This window comes from Narcine bancroftii, chromosome 2 (genome assembly GCF_036971445.1).
Source record: "Narcine bancroftii isolate sNarBan1 chromosome 2, sNarBan1.hap1, whole genome shotgun sequence".
Classification (NCBI taxonomy): Eukaryota; Metazoa; Chordata; class Chondrichthyes; order Torpediniformes; family Narcinidae; genus Narcine; species Narcine bancroftii.
The window spans coordinates 220200250-220216926 of NC_091470.1; positions in this window are offsets into that span (position 1 = coordinate 220200250).

Here is a 16677-nt window from a genome sequence, read left to right on the forward strand (position 1 = left end):
GATGGCGACATCTGTGTTCGGCAGCAGCCATGACAGGTTGCAAACTCCAGGGAAACAGAACTGGTGCAGGGTACCAGAATATGGGGAGAACACTGCCCCCAACCCCCACCCCCCCAATTTGAGAAGGAAAAGCAGAGGAAACAAATCCTAAAGACGGTGACCATGGCATCAGACCAGTGAGGGGCTTTGTAGATGAAGAACTCACAGGTAGTGGCAACTTGAGGCAAGGAACCAATGCAGGCTGTGGGCTGGTCATGATTGGCTCGAGACTGGCTGAAGGGGGACTGGGTATCATAACTGGGATGTGAGAGGGTGCCGAGGGTGCTGAAGCCTTCCTGATCTGGAGCTTGGGTTGCTGGTGACTTGGACTGAAGTCTGTGTGGCTTCAGAGGCTATGAGAGGGCTTGAGGTGAATCCCACGGACACCTAGTGACTCTGAAGGAATTCTCATTTACTTCTCTTTCCCTGACTATAAGAGGCGCTCGGCAATTTCTGCAGATGGCAAATCTTTGTCTGCCTTTCGGCAGAATAAATGTAATTTTGTGAAATATTACATTTGTTTTATTTTATGACAATAGAAGAATCTTGAATGGCTATTCTAGAGTATAAATCGATATGCTTTCCAGGTTTGGGTTTAAATGCTTGATGGAGCAAGAGAAACACTTTCTATTGTTATGAGCCCAGCGGACCCCAAAATGCAGCAGCAATAGATATTCACCAAGACAAATGGTTACTTAAACAAAAGTTGCTTTTAATTATCTTTAAACATGAAAGCAGAATCAAACTTGAATCATGATTGACTTACTTAACCTAACTTAACTCCCTTGTAATTCTAAGCGCACGTGTATATAATATGTGTTTAAGTTCAGAAAAGTTCTTTGGTTCACAGTCCAAACTCACTTCTCATTCCTCCAAGTTCACTGGTTGCAGGCAATTCTTATACTATGCACAGAATTTAACATGTATAAAATTCACCTGGCTTTGGTGCTTGAAAGGTAAATGATAACCGCTCAGGAAGGTTCTTGTCGGTCTTCAGAGAGAGATTTGTTGTTCCAGGACATTCACAACTGATGTATTTCCATCAGTTATTTCAGTGTCTTGCTGATGAAACTTGCACCTTCAGGGTTCTCCAGATGATAACCTCTTTCTTTCAGATCACCACAGAGTTCGTTTTTGTTTCTCTTATTCCAAGTGAAACATTAAAAAGCCAGTCCTCTCCTCTTGCAGGAAACAACAATGGCTTTGACCAGGCCATCTTCCAAAATGGGGCTTTCCACAAGCTTGCCAGCTTGTCCTGTTCCAGTCCCAGTTGCCTACTGGCTGTAACACTGTACAAGATATCTCTGTATGTCTCTCTCTCGCTGAGAGAAAACCTATTTGATTCTCTCTGCTTGCAAAACCACATGACCCTCTTAGAACAACGAGTTCTCTTCCAGACAATCTGCAGCTCCAACAAAAATTTTCATCTGTTGCCTTTTGTAAATAACAATCCATTAGTGAAGTCACTTGAGAACTCTTCAAAGCTCTTACAAAAGTTATTGGCTCCGACATGTCTAGCATGGAGCAGAGCTCCAGTATTTCAATAAGATCTGTTTTAAAGTGTTTGCATGTAAACTACTCCAACAAACCTTTCCCAATTTATCTCCCAAATACATATCCATATACTCTGTCACACTATCCTATGGGTTCAATCTCTACCCCTCCATCCCCAAATCAAACAAATGGTTTTCTGATTTTCTTGCACAAGGTGGTTAACAGCTGTTCTCCAACAACTCTTTGGACCACTGTTATCACCTGGAAGGAGAATTAAGGATAGGGGGGAGATGAACTTGGAGCATGGATCAGAATGTTGGATTATACTATTGCGGCCATTGCAGAGATTTAGGTGATGGAAACCAGGATGGGCTGATGCAGGGCCTGGGGTTAAGATTTTTTAAAAGATATAGGATGGGAGGTAAAAGAGGGGTGGGAGTAGCATTATTGATCAGGGATAGTGTCACGGCTGTAGAAGGGAGGATGCTCTTGAGCAGTGTTTCTCCACCTTTTTCTTTCCACTCACCTACCACTTTAAGTATTCCTATGTCATCGGTGCTCTGTGATTAGTAAGGGATTGCTTAAGGTGGCACGTGAGTGGGAAGGGAATGTTAAGAACCACTGCTCTAGACCCAATTGTTACCAAAATATTTTGTTTGAGAAAAATTGTCATTGGCCCATTTTCTTTGGAGTTATGAAACCATGCACATAATGAGTCAATTAAGGACAATTAAAACAGTGGTTTTCAAACTTTTTCTTACCACCCACATTCCACCTTAAGTGATCCTTTACTAATCACAGAGCACTAATGGCATAGGGAGTACTTAAAGTGATATGTGTGTGGGAAGAAAATGGTTGAGGACCTCTGCTGTAGAGGGAGGGTCTACTAAGTTGGTATGGGTGGAAATCAGAAATAGGAAGCAAGCAATCACTATACTGGGAGTAGTTTACAGGCCCCTAAATAGCCCTCGGGACACTGAGGAATAGATAAGTAGGCAGATTTTGGAATGAGGCGCAAAATACAGGGTTGTTGTTATGGGAGATCTCAACTTTCCAAATATTGACTGGCACTTCCTGACTGCAAGAGGAATAGATGGGGCAAAACTTGTCAGGTCTAGTTCAAGAAGGATTCCTGACATCAAATGTGGATCAGCCAAGTAGAGGAGAGGCCATAGTGAATCTTGTACTGGGTAATGAACATGTGATAGACCTCTTGGTGGGGGAGCATTTCAGTGAGTGTATAACACCCTGAGCTTTAGAATATGGACAAAATAGGTAAGTGTTTAATTGGGGAAGAGTTAATTATGATGGGATGAGGAAGGAACTAGGGAGAAAGCACAAATGTAATGTGGAGGATATTTTGGGACCACTTGTGCAGGGATTTGGATAGGTTTGTCCGACTGAAGCAGGAAAAGGGAACTGTAGTTGGCAAAACAAGTAAGGCAGTTAGTTAAAAGGAAGAAGGAAGCGTACATTAGATTAGGATACCAAAACCAGGAAAGGCCAGGAAGCAACTTAAGAAAGGCCTTAGGAGAGCTCACAGGGGGCATCAGAAGACCTTGGCATACAAAATGAAGGAGAACCACAAGGCAATCTATGCGTATTTGAACAGAAGGATGAGGGGAGTGAAGGTGGGGCCACTTAATGATAAAGGAGGCAATGTGTGCCTGGAGGTGGAGGATGTTGGGGATGTCCAAAATTAATACTCACCAGAGATAAGGACCGTGGTAAAAATAAGGTCAAAATAGAACAAGCTTGTTTGCTTTATCATGTTGAATTAGGAAAGAGAAAGCGTCGGATCTTCTTAAAAACATTATGATTAATGTCACTGGGGCTGGACCAGATATACCCCAGTTTGCTGCAAGAAGCGGAGAAAGAGATAGCTGGGATGTTGGTGATAATACTTTGCATCCTCATTGGCCAAAGGGGAGGTGCTATAGGATTGGAGAATGGCAAATGTGGTCTCCTTGTTTAAAAAAGGAAATAGGGAGAATATTGGGAATTATGGACCAGTGAGTCTTGCATCAGTGGTTTTAAAACTATTGGAGAGGATTCCTAAGGGCAGGATTTATAAGCATTTGGAGAAATACAGTTTTCTTAGGGAGAAGGTCATGCCTCATGAGCCGAAATGAGGAGGTAACAAAAAAAAACTGATGAAGGTAAGGCAATAGATGTGGTGTATGTGGATTTTAGTAGGGCATTTGACAAGGTCGCCAATGAGAGACTAGTTCAGAAAGTCATGAGGCACGGGATCCATGGAAACTTGTCTGTGTGACTTGCCAGTAGAAATCAGTTAGTAGAAGTGGATGGTCTGGAGGTCAGTGATTAGTGGAGTTCAGCAGGCATCTGTTCTGGGACCTCCTGCTCTTTGTGATTTTTATAAATGACCCAGATGAAGAAGCAGAAGGTTGGATTAGTAAGTTTGCGGATGAAACTAAGGTCAGAGGAGTTGTGGATAGTGTTGAAGGTTACAAAAGGTTATAGACAGGAGGCAGAGTTGGTGGAAACGTGGCAGATGTTCAATCTGGATAAGTGTGAGTTGATACATTTTTGGAAGACCAAACCTGAAGGCTGAACATGGGAAGAATAGAGGGACATATCTCAAAAGTGGCCTTGCAGGTTGATAGGATAGTGAACAAGGCCTATGAGTTTCTGGGCTTCATCACTCAGAGGATTGAGTTCAAGAGCCAAAGGGTAATGTTGCAACTCTACAAATCTCTGGTGAGACTACACTTGGAATATTGTGTTCAGTTCTGGTCACCTTATTATAGGAAGAATATGGAAGCTACAGAGAGGGTATGGAAGAGATTTACCAGAATGTTGCCTGGATTTGGAAAATAAGTCATGAGGCAAGGTTAACAGAGCTGGGACTTTTCTCTTTGGAGCGAATAAGTATGAGGGGTGACTTAACAAGATCCTGAGAGGTATAGATAAGATAGAGGACAAGGATATTTGGGAGTAGAAAACACTAGAGAACATCTGTACAAAGTGAAGGGAGGAAAATTTAGAGGAGACATCAGGAGTATATTTTTTATGCAGAGTGTTGTGGGTGCCTGGAATGCTTTTCAGTGGTGGTGGAGGCTGAAACTCTTAGACAGGCACATGGATGAATGTAAATGTGACATTTTCCAGTTCATTTTATTTGTGTGGGACTGCCCATTTAAGAGAATGGATTCAATGACCTGCCTGCAGGATTTGAAGTGTCTGTGAAACTAGCAGCAAGCTTTGAAGATATCATGGATACATTTGAAGAGATGCAAAGCAGTGTCTTTAAAGCCCAGGTGCAGGAACCAAGTGACCAACAGATTATGACCGAGTACACATTTGGTTCAAGTGGCTATTTTAAGAAGGCAGCACAAGAGTCAACAGCTCTTCAACCTCCTTTGTGGGATTGAGAAACCCGTTTGGTCTCATTGTGTGGTTATAGATAGAATTGTCAGATTTCCTCCTTTTGTTGACAGAGGAATGAGAGACCACTTTGACTGGCCCCTGAAAGGTGTGTTCAAAGTTGCAGAAGAAATACTGCACTCTACTCTACTGACCCATGAAAGGAGTTTTTAAAGTTTTAGAAGAAATATTGCACACCACTCAACTGACCCATGAAAAAGGTTTTAATTGCAGAAGAAGGCAATCATCTAAAACACCTGGAACAAGGGTTTTCGTGACTTAATCAACCTTCTGTCACTCAGGTTTCTTTCACCCACTTCATGAAATGCTCCTTGCATCTAAGTGCATGTCTCAAACATTTAAAGCCTGAGAGCCTCAACCATTTAAGGCCGGTATGTCTAACCATTCATCCAAGGCCTGCGGGCCTCAACCATCTAAAAGGCTGTGTGTTGCATCAATCTCAAGCCCATGTGTCATCACCAAATATCTGAACTTTGAACTTAGAACTGCCTTCCAGAATTGAGCCTTGGGCTGTAGTGGCTTGGGGTAGCCCCCACACACACCAGTATATTTGCACATAGTTAGAGTTTAAGTGAAATAAGTATAGATAAATTTAGTTATGTTTAGATAAGTTAGTTGAATTAGAGTGGTAATTGTTAATTAATTATTGAAATATTATTTTCAATATAACACTGTCTGGAATAAGTTTTATCATTGCTGTCATGTAACAGTAAAATAGAGGGTTATGAGGTAGGAAGGACAATGTCTTGTGGTTGGAATATATAGGACGGCACAACATCGAGCACAAAAGGGCATGTAGTGTTCTATGTTTTATGGCTGTGCTCCACCTAGCTCCTTTGTTGTTCTTCTCTCTTTCTCTCTCTCTCTCTCTCTCTCTCTCTCTTTTCCTGGCACCTGCCAATCAACTTCCCCTGTCCATCATCCTTCACCCCTCCCTGGTTCTCCAATCTCCATTATCCCCTGCCCAAGCATGTCCATATAATACCAGCTCTCTCTCCTCTCCATTATCAGTCATGATGAAGGGTTCTAGCTTGAAATGCCATCAGTCATTTATCTCCCACCACAGCTGCTCTGAGTTTCTCCAGCAGATTGTTTGTTGCTCCAGATTCCAGGGCCTGCAGTTTCCAGTCTGTCACCATGGTTCACAGTTCCTCTTTTTTGAGGAAATGGTGGTGGGTGAAGTAGTTGAGTGGCTGGGCTTAGGACACAGGTTCAAGGAACTATTGCAGTGAAGTTCTGGGCTGGGAAGGAGAATTGATATATTCTTCCTTAGTGGGGTATGATTCCAATAATTGAAAGGTTTTGCCTTTGGCTTTTGATCAAGGTGCCATCCTGCTGCATTTTGTCATGTTCTGTCTTGCTATCACCCCACTTCCCTCTTCACATCAATGGGGCTTTGGATCGGAGGTCAGTCCGTAGGACCAGAAGCGCAGCAGAAAGGATCATTGGGGTCTCCCTCCCCTCCATTGATGTGATCTACTGGGATTGTGGCCTGCGAGCAAAATCATTGAGGGTCCCTACTGCCCTGCACATGGCATCTTTCAGTTATTCCCATTGGGAAAGAGATGCAGGAGTATCAGAGCCAGAACCACCAGGCTGAGAAACAGCTTCTTCCCACAGGCAGTGAGCCTGCTAAATGACTAAATGAACTGCTCATGCCATCCCTTAGAGACTCTACTATTTGTTAAACAATATTTATTTATTTTTTTATCCTATATGTACTGCATAGGTATCATATCTGTATGTGTGCTACGTGGGTATTTTTGTTTGTGTGTTTTTGTGCCGAGGACCAGAGAATGCTCGGGGTGGCATGGTTGCCATAGTGGTCTGTGCAATGCCTTTATAGCACTGGTGATTCGGACCAGAGTTCTAATCCCGCGCTGTCTGTGAGGAGTTTGTATGCTCTCCCCCATGTCTGCGTGGGTTTTCCCCGGGGGTTCCAGTTTGCTCCCGCCATTCGGTGGGGGAATAGGTCAATTGGGTGGCACGGTCTCTTGGGCCAACATGGCCTGTTATCATGTTGTATGATTAAATTTAAAAAAAATATATAAAATTTAATTAAAAAAAAATTAAAATGTAATAAAAAACACTGTTTCATCAGGTTGTACAATCGGATGATAATAAATTTGAAATTGAACTGCCACAGATAGTTATTATGAGTTGCTGGGCTCTTTCTAATAGGTTGTTATTTGGCCAAGGAGCATTGTGGATCAGATGGTTCAAATGAAGTCATGAAAAAACATCATCTTCACATCATGATGTAAATTTGCAGTCAACAAAAAGAAAAGCCCAGAACACATGTAACCCATTTATTACCCTGCAATACACGAAAGTGTGGGACAAAACTCAGCTGGTCACGCAGCATCCAAAGTAATCAGCGTTTCGCAGATGAGCCCATCATCAGGGATAACTTCTGTGCATTGCATTACAGTCACAGCTTCTGCAGATGTTCCTGTATCACCACCATTCATCTAAGGCCTGTTGGCCTCAACTGTCTAAAGCCTGTGTGTTGCATTAATTTCAGGACCATGTGTCATCACCATCTGAACTTTGAACTTAGAACTGCCTTCCCAGAATTGAATCTTGGGCTATAGAGGCTTGGGGTATTCCTCACACACACCAAAATATTCATGCATAGTTAGAGTTTAAGTGAAATAACTATAGATAAATTTAGTTATGTTTAGTTGAATTAGAGTAGGTGTTATATAATTGTTGCAGGCTGCTCTAATTTGGAGCAATATCAAGGGAAATATCAGCCAATCTCAGGCTTCTTTTGGGCATGGCCCCCTTACAACTTTTCAAAATTTATGGGCCCCCTTCCCTGTGAAGCAGTCAAGTTTGGTTAATTGCCTGCATGCTTCTTTCCTCCCGACTTCATAAAAAATATTTTACGATTTCAGTCCATGGCCCCACCCCTCCCAAACGTGCTGTGACCCCCACTGGGGCTACGTGGGCCCTCCTGTTGAGAATGGCTGGGATAAATCATCATTTTTCTTTGATCAGTAATCACTCCTCACTAATAAACATGTCACGAAGATTTAGTTTTCTTTGTCTTCTCTCTTTCCTCGGATAAATGGAGAAATCCAATCAAGTTAAGCGATATTCTCCAGAAATCATGCTTTCTCTAGCATGGTGAAAGCAATTATTTATAATTGGGATAATCCACTGGGATCTGCACCTGGCGAGGAGTTGTGGCAGGGAAGATTTAAGTTTAAGGATAGATGGACTACTGCCAGAAGAAAGATGATTCTGATCGACTGATTCGAAAGCAAAACCATTCAGATTCTGTAAGAAAACCAAATGTTTCTGGGAATATTCAGCAGGCCGGGTAGCATAGAGAAGCATGGTCAACTTTTCAAATGGATGACCTTTCTTCAGGGTTGGGATATGCTAACCCGGTTCTTCAATGCTGCTTAATCTGCTGCCTGTGGAATCTGATAATCATCCTTCAAAGATCCTTGACTATTCCTGATTTTCAACCTCAACCCTTTTTCAAAGATCTAATCTTGTGAATGTGCAGATGTTTAAATAAAAACAGATATCATGCTTTGTTTCCCGATGAAGGGCTCAGGCCCAAAACATTGACCGCCTTGTAGATTAAAACATTAAACATTACAGCACTGTACAGGTCTTTTGACCCTCCATGTTGTGCCGAGCCATATAAAAGCGCTAAAGCCTCCCTACCCTATAACCCTCTACTTTCCTGTGCCCATCTAACAATCTTTTAAAGGCCCCTAATATTTCAGCCTCCTCCACCACTCCTGGAAAGGCAATGCAGGCCTCAACAACTCTCTGTGTAATAAACTTACCCCAATGTCTCTCCTATACTTCCCTCCCTTATGCATATATCCACTAGTGGTTGTTATTCCCACCCTAGGAAACAGGTATTGGCAATCCAACCTATCTATGCTTCCCATAATTTTGTAGACCTTAATCAAGTCTCCTCTCATCCTTCTACGCTCCAAAGAGAAAAGACCCAGCTTTGCCAACCTTGCCTCATATGCAACATGACTTCTCTACCCTAATATACAATCCCCCTATTAATGAAGCCCGGAATCCCATTGGTTTTTTTAACAACCTAAGCAACTGCCTTGAGGGATGTATGGACATGAACCCCAAGATCCCTCTGTTCATCTATGCTCTTAATTAACCAACTGTTAACCCTGTACTCAGCTTTTAGGTTTGCCAAAATGCATCACCTCACATTTGTCCGGATTGAACTCCATTTGCCATTTCTTCTGCCCAACACTGCATTCCTGTCTATGTTCTCTTGCAACCTATGACAACCTTCAGCTCCATCTACAATTCCTCCAATCTTTGTGTCATCTGCAAACTTACTCACCCAACCTTCTGTATCATCATCCAGATCATTTATAAAAATCATGAAGAGCGAGGGACCAAGAACTGATCCCTGTGGTCCTCTACTAGTCACTACCCTCCATGCAGAGTACCTCCCTTCCACCACTACTCTGTCTTCTTCCTGCAAGCCATTTTTTAAAAATCCAGACAGCCAAAGTTCCACTGATCCCATGCCTCTTGACCTTCCGGATGAATTTCTCATGGGGTACCTTATTAAACGCCTTACTGAATTCCATAGACAACATCTATCACCCTACCCTCATCAATTTCTTTTGTCACTTCCTCAAAGAGCTCAATTAGGCTCGTGAGGCACAACCTTCCATTTACAAAGCTATGCTGACTATTCTTGAGTAAATTATGCCTCTCCAAATGCTGGAAGATCCTAACCTTAAAAATCCTTTCCAATAGTTTACTGATGTGAGACTTACCATTCGATAATTCCCAGGATTCTCCTTATGACTTTTTTTGAACAAAGGAACTACATTTGCCATTTTCCAATCTTCGGGCACCTCCCCCATAGTCAAAGAGGATTCAAAGACCATAGCTAATTCTCCTCCAATTTACTTCCCACAGCAACCTAGGGTATATCTCATCTGGCCCTGTTATTTAGAAGATCTAATACTTCCTCTTCCATAATCACCACATCGTGCAGCACGTAGTCCTGCTCTATTTCAACTTCATCCTGATCAAGGTTCTTTTCTCTTGTAAATACTTACGCAAAGTATTCATTAAGGACCTCCCCTACCTCCTCCGCATCTAGGCACATGTTGTGTCTTTTAACTTTTAGTGGACCTACCTTCACTTTCGTCATCTTTCCATTTTTTACATAAACATAGAATGCCTTGGGGTTATCCTTAATCCTACCTGCCAAGGCTTTTTCATGCCCCCTTCGAGCTCTCCTAATTTCCTTCTTAAACTCCTTTGTGGCTTCTATACATTTCTCATGAGCCCTATCTGTTCCCTACTTCTTATATCTAACATAGGCTTGCTTCTTCCTCTCTACAAGCCACCTTACCTGTTTTGTCATCCACGGTTTCCTTTTCCTACCATTTATTTCCTTGTCCTAGTGGGACAAACCTGTCCTGGACCCAGCTCAATTGGTGCCTTAACTTCCTCTACATTACTTCTGCACTCTCCCCTTTGAACATCTCTTTCTAATTAATATTCCCTAGTTCCTGCCTAATCCTTTCATAATTAGCTCTTCTCCAGCTAATCACTCTCCTATTTAGCCTGAGTTCATCTTTGTCTATAGCTATACTGAAGCTAAGGAAGTTGTGATCACTTTCACCAAAGTGCTCCCCCACCAGGACCTGGTTCATTACCCAGCACCAGATCCAGTGTGGCCTCTCCTCTCATCGGCCTGCCCACATACTGTGTCAAGACTCCTTCTTGAACACACCTAACAAATTCAGCCCCATCTATCCCTTTTGCAGTCAGGAAGTCCCTGTCAATATTAGGGACCATGTCTACAATCCTATATTTCCTGTACCATGCTAAAACCTGCCTGCTTATCTGCGCCTCATTGTCCAGGAGACTATTTGGGGGGGGGGGGGGTGGGCTACAGTGATTGCTCCCTTTCTATTTCTGACTTCCACCACCACTGACTCTGGACTCACTTTTGTCAGTGTCCTCCTTCTGTACAGCTGCGTGACCTGCTGAGTTTATCCACTTTTGTGCATTTGTAATGCTTTATTTTTTTTTCTCTCTCTGTGGTGGACTTCTGCCTTTATTGATACTATTTATTTAAACTTCTTTGCTAATTTGAGTTATTTCTGAGAAGCAATTTTTTTTATTTTTGAAGGATTTCAACTCTGGGGCGAGTTAGAAATTGTGACAAAAATGGATTTACTTTTTGGTGATTTTCTTGTCTTTAACTCAACAATATTGTTACATAATTTATTACAGGGCAATTCTAACAACCTTACAGTTGCTCATCACCAATGATAAAAAAAAAACACAGGAGAAGTATTGTCACAGGAAGGCTAAAATATTAAGAAACTGTTTTCAGAATAAATTAGGTGGCCTGGAACAATCTATTCTATACAGAATTGGATAATAACAAAAACGATACGAGATACATTTTTGGATGTTGCCTCAGGAAAAGAATATTTAAAAAATTGTAAGGCTGAAGATGACTGATTTGGGATATTTGACAAAGAATAATTCTTTGAACTGCAACAAATTCATCATTTTGTGACTAGGCCAGAGAGAAAATAGAATCATAAAGACATTATTATATTGATTTCTAAGTTTTATTTCATTCAATTGGCATCAAAATCAAAGTACAAGTGCCATCGTAAAGATGTAAGGGAGACTTGCAGCTCAATATCAGATTAGATCAGATAATGAGGCACGGTTTGGCGTAGTGGTTTGCAGAGCCAGCGATCAAACCAGGGTTCGAATCCCACGCTGTCTGTAAGGAGTTTGTGCATCCTCCCCGTGCTTGCGTGGGTTTTCCTTGGAGGCTCCGATTTCCTCCCACTGTTCAAAATGTACTGGGGGTTGTAGGTTAATTGGGGGTAATTGGGTGGCACCGGCTCATAGGCCGAAATGTCCTGTAACCATGCTCTATGTCCAAATTTTTTTAAAAATTAAATTTTATGTATTGTCATGTAATAAAGCAGAAATGTAATATTACACAAAAGTTGCCTTTAGTCTGCCATTAGGCAGACAAAGATTCACCGTAGGCATGGGTACTGGCCAGCAACCCATACTGCCAAAGAAAGAGAAGCAAGGGAGCCACTCAGTGTCTGTGGATTTGCCTCCAAAGCTCCTGCAGCCGCACAATGCTCCTGCTCAGTTCAAACTATCAGCAACCTGAGCCCAGGCTCAAAAAAGTTGTCCAGGCTCCTGCTCTCATTTTTCCCATACCTTGATGAAGGGCTGAAGCCTGAAACGTCAGCTACGTATCTTTATCTTTGCTACATAAACTACACTGTTTGACTTTCTGAGTTTCTCCAGCATTGAGTTTATACCATGTGGGACTTTATCAAAGGTTTTAATAAAATCCATATAAATAACATCAACTAGCTTACCCTTTTTTTGCCCTGTCACCTCTTCAAAAAAATTCTATTGAGTTCATGTTTTTCCCACATGCAATTCCATGTTGGCTCTCCTTAATTATTGAAAGATTCTCTCTCAGAACCCTCTTCAGCCATTCTCCTAGCACTGATGACAGATTATCAGGTCTGTAGTTACCTGGATTATCCTTAGAGCCCTTTTGAAATAACAATACCCTATTTGCCTTCCACCAGAACCTCCGCCCTCAGAGATGCTAAAAATGCCTATTAAGACCACCACCATTTCCTTCTTGCCTTCCCGCAATTCTTTGGGATGCACCTGGTCTGGACCTGGAGATTTATCCACCTTGATACGATCTAAGCTGACATCTCTTCACTATGATTGGGGACAGGCTCCGTACATGTACATACATGTTCCGATGCACCCAAGTTCTTGGTAAATCTACTAAATTGTAGGAGAAACTCAACAGGTCCCACAGTTCCCACAAGAGATATTTAATCAACATTTCGGACCTGAGTCCTTCGTCAAGGATGTGGTTGGCATAACGGTTAGCACAACGCTGTTACAATGCCAGCGGCCCAAGTTCCAGTCTGGTGCTGTCTTTAAGGAGCTTGTAAATTCTCTCTGTGCCTGCGTGAATTTCCTCTGAGTTCTCTGGTTTTCTCTCGCCTTCTTAAAAAAAATACAGGGCTGTAGATTAACTTGGGTACAATTGGGCAGCATGAGTTGAAATGGCTTAAATTGGCTTCTACTGTGTTGTAAGTAAAATTTAAATTTAATATCTTTGCCTTTTATGAACACTGCAAGACCTGGTGAGTATCTCCAGCATTTTTGTGTATTTACTTTTTTTCTTTGGCTTGGCTTCGCGGACAAAGATTTATGGAGGGGTATGTCCACGTCTGCTGCAGGCTCGTTGGTGATTGACAAGTCCGATGCGGGACAGGCAGGCATGGTTGCAGCAGTTGCAAGGGAAAATTGGTTGGTTGGGGTTGGGTGTTGAGTTTTTCCTCCTTTGTCTTTTGTCAGTGAGGTGGGCTCTGTGGTCTTCTTCAAAGGAGGTTGCTGCCCGCCGAACTGTTAGGCTCCAAGATGCACGGATGGAGGCGATATCAGCCCACTGGCAGTGGTCAATGTGACAGGCACCAAGAGATTTCTTTAAGCAGTCCTTGTACCTCTTCTTTGGTGCACCTCTGTCTTGGTGGCCAGTGGAGAGCTCGCCATATAACATGATATTGGGAAGGTGATGGTCCTCCATTCTGGAGATGTGACCCACCCAGCTCAGTTGGGTCTTCAGCAGCGTGAATTCGATGCTTGCGGACTCTGCCAGCTAAAGTACTTCAATGTTGGTGATAAAGTCACTCTAATGAATGTTGAGGATGGAGCGGAGACAGCACTGATGGAACCGTTCTAGGAGCCATATGTGATGCCAGTACAGGACCCATGATTTGGAGCCGAACAGGAGCGTGGGTATGACAACGGCTCTGTACATGCTGATCTTTGTGTGTTTCTTCAGGTGGTTGTTTTTCCAGACTCTTTTGTGTAGTCTTCCAAAGGCGCTATTTGCCTTGGCGAGTCTGTTATCTATCTCATTGTCGATCCTTGCATCAGATGAAATGGTGCAGCCGAATTAGGAAAACTGGTTGACCGTTTTGAGTTCTGTGTGCCTGATGGAGATGTGGGGGGCAAGAGCAACTTGTCCGTGAACTACTCTTTGCAGACGATGCCGCTTTAGTTCAGAGCCAGCTCTCCAGCGCATGATGTCCTGTTTTGCAGAAACTGCCAAAATGTTTGGCCTGGAAGTCAGCCTGAAGAAAACTGAGGTCCTCCATCAGCCAGCTCCCCACCATGTATTTACTACAATCACAGCAACTGCAGACTTTCCTATTTCACCCAAATTCTTACCTACTTCCTGTAAATTCTCCATCTATAATCATGGGAAGAAGAATCTCAGGTTGTATGTGAAGCCATGTATGTACACTGACAATAAATCTGAACTAACTTAGTGATTTAATGCATATGACAACTATAAAATGATGGCCAATCTTTCAGCTTTTGTATCTCACTCTGGAGACCAGCATCCTTCATCAAAATCCACACTGTACTAACTTAATGGCAAGCACCTAATAGACTGAGTACGCCTGGGATTGTCTGATCTATGAAGCTAAGCAGGCACAGGCCTGGTCAGCACTTGGCGGGGAGAGCACCTGGGCTCTAGGTTTCTGTGAGGGGTGCTGGACAAAGTGGCGACTCTCTGTCTGCCTTCCAGTTGACAAAAGAATTTCATGCATGTTACATTCCAAATTTAGTATCGCATGAAAATCATAGAACCTTGACTTTTACCTTGCTCAGCCTCGTTTATTGGAGTAAGACTTCCTGATTATACGAACCCTTATCTCCTTGTAACAAAAGCCAGTTGTATTTGCACATTTCCTTCCCATGAACCAGAAACCAGTAAATATGAGGGAGTGCAGGCAGCTGATGGCTTCAAGCAACCCCGGCTTTCACCCCGACCTCTGGTCCTGTCTACATGCAGAGTTTGAACATTCCCCTGGTGATCATGTAAGTTTTCCTGTGTGCTCCCATGTCCCAAAGATGTGTAGATACGTAGGTTAACTAACTGCTATGAATTGCCTCTGGTACAGGTGGCTGATCACGAATCCGGGGGGCCAAATTTTCAGGATTTTGTTCTATTTCCGCTGACAATTTTCAGCATAAACACCAGGAAGCTTCAGGGCACCAATGTGAATGCTGGGGTCCTTGATTTCCGTGCTGAAATGCATCAATGGCCTTGTGGTTTAGCACTGCCTCTGGGCTCCCCATCGGTACTGTGTATGAGTTAGAGCTTGCCGAGACACCACTGTTAAAAAGAGGAGAGACAGGCATCTCTAGGCCCTTTCAGGTGCCCTGAACACCCCCTTGTAAAGCCGCGTAATCTCTCCCCTTGCGACTAAAGACATACTCACCTGAATGCATCAGAAGCACCTCCGAGGTGCTGACGTCAATCCTCCTCCGGGAGGGATAATTGGCGGGGCGCCGGGCTCTGCTGATGCACCAGAATGTGCAGCTGCTGTAAGTGGCTGCCTGGGGGCGGGTTGATGACTCCATCAGCCTGCGACCCAACTCCCCACTGTCTGACAGCCACCCCGCTACCTGACAGTCTCCCACCTCACTACCTGACAGCCCCCCCACTCTGCTTCCTGACATCCCCTGCCCCGCCTCCTGACAGTCCCCGCCTCGCTACCTGTTAGCCCCCCCGCCTCACTACCTGACAACCCCCACCCCGCTACCTGACAACCCCCACCCCGCTACCTGACAACCCTCTGTCCTGCTACCTGACAGCCCCCGCCTCACTACCTGACAGCCCCTCATCATGCTACCTGACAGCTCCTTGCTGCACTACCTTACAGCCCCCGCCATGCTACCTGACAGCGCCCCTGCTGTGCTACCTGACAGCCCTCACCCACTGGGGGGGGGGGTGACTGTTGGAGGATGTCAGGTCAGAGATGGCCAACGGGGGCCTTCGGGGCGGGGAACATCGGGGCAAGAGCCGCCGGCAGGGACATGAGGAAATGGCCAATGCAGGCTGTGACAGCTTGGCTGGCCGCTCCTACACCGGGGGCCACTCTCTGTGGCTCAAAACATGGCATAGCAATGGTGGTCTTCCCTACCCATAATCCCTCATGTAGCTGGAACTGTTGAGGGAAACACAGAGTGGTTCTACCTGTGTGGGGGATTATGGGTAGGGAAGATGGCCATTGCTATGTCGCATATTTATGATGGGTGGCACTGCAGCACCAGTCGCCCCCACCTCCATCTGATCTGGAGGGCGCTATGAGTCACCTCTTGATATGAATAGCCCCTTTTAGGTGGACCGGGCAACGCTGCAGCGGGCTGCGTTCACAGTTTTAAATCTGCTCCTGTCGCCAGCCTCAAGGCGGAGGGTTCACCTGAAAGGGCCTTTTATTGAAGGCTGGGGGAAAAGGGAAGAATGGGAGGTGTTAATTGGATATGATGATAGAAGATCAGAGAGGAAAGGTGAGAATTGTTTTTGGCTCTGTGAAATGAGACAGAGGGGAAAGGGAAGAGAGAGAGAGAGGAAATGAGACATGTGGAAAGATGGGGGTGGGGGGGGTGTGGTGGAGTGAATCTAATGGAGACTGCAGGTCAATGTTAATGCCATCCAGTTGGAGGGTACCCAGATGGAATATGAGATGTTGTTCCTCCAAGTTGCGGGTGGTCTCATTCTGGCAGTGCATGGGACCATGGACAGCCATGTTGGCAAGGGAATGTGGTGGGCAATTGAATCTGCTCATGAGCTTGAGGCAAGTTAGACCAGGAACAAGATTTGCACAAGTC